This window comes from Tupaia chinensis, unplaced genomic scaffold (genome assembly GCF_000334495.1).
Source record: "Tupaia chinensis unplaced genomic scaffold, TupChi_1.0 Scaffold000392_1, whole genome shotgun sequence".
In the NCBI taxonomy this organism is placed as follows: domain Eukaryota; kingdom Metazoa; phylum Chordata; class Mammalia; order Scandentia; family Tupaiidae; genus Tupaia; species Tupaia belangeri.
Genome location: NW_006159894.1, coordinates 4,584,157 through 4,589,138, shown reverse-complemented (window position 1 = coordinate 4,589,138; position 4,982 = coordinate 4,584,157). Strand labels below are relative to the sequence as shown.

General features: G+C 39.3%; 1 pseudogene; it reads right to left on the bottom strand.

Moving 5' to 3' along the window:
- Window positions 1-3,144, bottom strand: part of LOC114008795 (protein FAM210A pseudogene) — a 12,067-nt pseudogene extending 8,923 nt beyond the window's left edge.
- Window positions 3,145-4,982: the final 1,838 nt, after the last annotated feature.

Sequence of the window (4,982 nt, the reverse complement as noted above, 5' to 3'; positions counted from 1 at the left end):
CCCCCCCCGCCCCCAGTAGCGTCTCCTAGCTGATAATAGCTCATCACAAATGAATGAGCAATTCTCGCTGAGACCAGTTGAGTCTAGACCAAATTTCAGATCCACAGATCACTAGTTAACTGGATGGCTGTCTCGTAAGTAACTATTTGGGGGTGATTTGTTATACAGTAAAAGCTAGCTGATACAGGAATAAAAGTGATATTCTTTTTAAATTTCTCAAACTGAAAATTTCTTTTTAAACAACAAAGACCATTATTAATTTGGGTATACTGAAACAGATCTTCCCTAGATTTCTTTTGGACATATAAATTGCTACAATTTTTAAAAAGATGGGTTAATTAATAGGTAAAATACGTTTGAGAACTTTACATATATATCCTTTGATCCAGTAATTCCAGCTCAGTAGTGTAGTATAAGGAAATAAGTTGTATAAAAATTTATGGATAAGGATGCTCAATGAGGGCTATATAATAGTAAAAAAATGAAAGCAATAAATTTCCAGTAATAGAATATTGAGTCACTCCTGGCATATCATAATTAAATGTGAGGCAATAAATAAAATTATCATTTCAAAGACTCACAGTTTTCAATGAAAAATGGTAATATAAATCTATGAAACAGTTTGATCCAAGTTTGATTTTCATGCCATGCAGAAAATTTAATAAGAGCTTTCTATAAAAATAAAAATCAAGTAGAACACTCAAGCAAGGATATTTCCCTTCAATATAAGAGAAAAACCAGCAGCTACAATTATGAAAATTATTCCATAATGAAATCAACCTCAACTTTGAAACTAAGACATTAGGAAGTTACACTGATTTGCTGAGTCAAGGCCTATCCCCACCCTCGGGAGAGTGAACTGTGTCCATGACAGACTGAGGCCATTTTTAGTCTATCAAGCCTTTATCTGCTTGAGAACTATGGGCTTGTGTTGCAATGAAGAATATAATTATTTTTCAATTTTTCTCTGAAATATTAGTTGAAGAGGACTCAAACAATTCCCAATAAAATTTTTTGTCCTAGATTGTCACCACCAATATATAAGTTTGAAAAAGCACTATGGTCATACATAATATCTGCTTTTAAAATTTTGATTATGGGGCCTGGCAGGTGGCATGGTGGTTAAGGCACTGATTCCCACATGGCTGACAGAGGTTCGAGTCCCATACCTGGTGGCTTGCTTTCTCGTTTTCCCTCTCTCTCTCTGTTTCTCTCTCTCTTGTCCAATTAATAATAACAGTAATAATAATAATAACAAATGGAATTAAATAAATAAATAATACTTTTAAAAAATTTGACTATGACAAGCTTCAGGTACAAATCATTTTTTTATAAGGCTTTTGCCGTAAGGTGTGTGTGTTCACCAGAGAAAGACAGAGAGAGACAGTGAGAGGAAAAGTGAGAAATCCCCTCTTAGGGGAGATAGCCATTCCACAATCCCCTCTCCTCCATTCTCCTCTTGGGATTTTGAGCATGCATGCACACACACCTGGCATGAGTTCTAAGCTGCCAGGTCTGGGACTTGAACTGTGGTCGACTATTTGGGAGCCCAGCGACATAACTGGGGGAGATACCCATGCCACAATCCCCTCTCCTCCATTCTCCTCTTGGGATTTTGAGCATGCATGCACACACACCTGGCATGAGTTCTAAGCTGCCAGGTCTGGGACTTGAACTGTGGTCGACTATTTGGGAGTCCAGCAACATAACTGGGGGAGATACCCATGCCACAATCCCCTCTCCTCCATTCTCCTCTTGGGATTTTGAGCATGCATGCACACACCCCTGGCATGAGTTCTAAGGCTGGGACTTGAACTGTGGTTGACTATTTGGGAGTCCAGCAACATAACTGTTATGCCATCTGCTATAGCCGATGTGAAATTCTTATATGAAGTTAATGTCTTCCTTTCAAAAACATTGATTTTTTTTCTAGTTCTATTTAATTTTTAAAAAGCATCTTACTTCTTTAACCCTCAGACATTGGCATATTTGGGCAACTAACCAAAAAGAATAAAAAGTCAGAAGTATGTATCTTTGCCCCCATAGTCTACCAAGGGGTAAAGTGCAGAAATGTTCTAGTACCTGTTATATAAGGCACTCTAATCCATTTTTTTTTCTTAAAAGGATCTTTTCTTTGGCTTCTTGTAATTTCTCATTGGGTCTATCCTTTGTATCATGTCTTTCTCTGTGATACGTTCCTTTGTCTCCTATCCTGTCCTGTAGATATACTTCACAGGCAGCAGTGTTGACTTGTAGCCATAACTGTGTAAATATGGACTTCAAAGTAAAGGCTGTTTCTCCCCAAATCATAGTACATAGTACATAGTACCTGGATAGCAGGTGTTGCAATCTGTTTCTTTTTTTTAGATATTTTTGCTATAAGGCACGTACACTCGCCAGAGAGACAGAAAGCAAGAAATCACCCCTCGGGGGGACTGTCACACTGCCATCCCTTCTCCTCCATTCTCCTCTTGGGATTTTGTGCATTCTGCCACATGCACCTGGCATGAGTTTCAAGCTACTGGGTCTAGGACTCAAACCACGGTTGGCCACATGGGAGTCCTTAACTACTACACCACCTGCTGGACCCACATGTTACAATCTTAAATATAGTATATGCTGTTAGTGCATTTCCACTCGGGGAATTTTGGGGGATGTTTACTACACTGTCAGGTAACCCAGTAAGTTCTAGAAAAGGAATAACGACATTCATTCTATTTAGGACTACCTAATTAAATATTCCAAACCAAGTATCAGAAGTTATTAGATGCAGCAGAATCAACATTGTTCCATATTGTCTAAATGTTTTCTTAAATTGTTAATAAAGACTAATAAATGTGTCTTGTAAAGGATTAGGCCCTTCCTTTTTTTTTTTTTCTGAAGCAGGTCCCTGAGACATGGCACCGGACAATAAAATACCTTTGGATAATCGATGTTGCTCTCATCCTTTCTGGCAGAAGCCCCTCTATGGGGTGAATAATGGCTTCCTTCTTTTCTCAACACACAGAGCAGCAGATAAGTGCAGCCTTCATTATTGAGAGCCTCGTATCAAACCACGTTGGATTCAGTATTATACAAAAGTAATGGTCCCTTTATGTTTTGACAGTATCCCAAAAGTCTAGTTTCGTGTGGTTCCAAGTACATCCTGTGTGCCGGTGCATGGTATATTGCATTGTATTTTGAAAGATGGTGATAGATTTCATCTTCTACAGAGACATTCCACTCTAATGGGAAGGAAAGCTACTCTTGTCAGAACCAACAGACAAGGAACCAAAGGAAGGTCTGTTCTTACAAAAGGCTTATGTTCCTTTCCAAAACATTGGAGCCCTGCCGCTTCTCACCACACAGAATGGACAGCAACTCCTCTGATGCCAGGTGGTGTCACTCAGCAGAGAGACTTGGCCAATCAGGCAGGTGCTCACCCCCCACCACCCCCAGTCCCACTAGACATGCACACTCTTGGTCCAGGTTTTATACTGCATGTGTTTGTGTATACAGCGGAAGGGAAAATAAAATACATAAAAATGCTAATAATGTTGATCTCTGGGTATGGGATTATTGGCAGTTATTTCATGTTGGTAGCTTTCTGTATTTCATAACATTTTTTATTACAATTTCTAATTTACATATAATAGTTGTACATATTTATGGGATATAGTGTGTTTTTTCAAAAGGTGTATATATTATGTAATCATCACACCAGGCAATAAACTTATCTACCATAATGAATATACACTATTATTTTTTTTTTCTTTTTCTTTTTTTTTTTTTTTTTTTTTTCTTTTTTTTTTTTTTTTTTGGAGAGATTTTTTTTGCTATAAGGCGATAGGGCGCGTGCGCTCGCCAGACAGACAGAGAGAGACGTAGAGACAGAAAGCGAGAAATCACCCCCCCAGGGGGGATGGTCATGCCGCAATCCCTTCTCCTCCATTCTCCTCTCAGGATCTTGGGCATGTACGCACACGCGCCTGGCATGAGTTTTAAGCCACCAGGTCCGGGACGCGAACCGCAGTCGACTACATGGGAGTCCAGCGACATAGCCATTACACTAACTGCTGGTTCCCTATACACTATTATTTTTATTGTCAAATAAAAGTACTGCAGAAATCCTATCTATTCTTGAAAACCCATCTCAAACACCAAATCAGCAAAATCTTTCACCACCTCTGACCCAGAACAACAAGGCCGCCCATTGTGATTTTCTCCTCCCTGGGAGCTTATCTGACATTGCCTCTCATTGCAGGTTTTCTTTGCTTTTCTTATCCCTCCATCTTCATAGTGAGTGCTTCAGAGTCATGCTATATTAACCTTAAATGTAGGAAGCACACATTGCACATTTGTTCAATATAGTTGCATTGGATTATTTTTCATACCACCTTCAGAATACTGCCCCATCAGCCTACTTCTCCCACTCAGCTCACGCCTCTGCTACAATGCTGACCTCATATCCTACAACTTTCTCCCAACTCACAGTTCAGTCTTCCTGGTCTCCCTGCTACCCTTCCAGGTCCTCAAGAAGGCTCCTGCCTCTAGTCATTTGTGCTTCTTTTTCCTCTCTTCCTACAACAACCCTTGCCCAGTAGTTGGTAGCCTATTCCCTAATGTTCAAGTCTTTGACCATCCTCTTCTGCAATGCAATAGCAAAAACCAAAAACAATGAAAAAAAAATGGGCAAAGGATATAAATAGATATTTATGCAAAGACAATACACAAATAACCGACAGGCATATTAAAGAATGTTCAACATCACTAATTATCAGAAAAATATAAGTCAAAATTACAATTAGATATCACCTCATACCTGTTAGGATGACTTTTATCAAAAAAGAAAATATAAGCATTAACTAAGACACGGAGAAATCAGAATGTTTATACCATGTTGGCGGGACTATAAAATAGTGCACGTGCAGGGACCAGCAGTTGGCGTAATAGCTATGTCGCTGGACTCCCATGTAGTCGACTGTGGTTCGAGTCCCGGACCC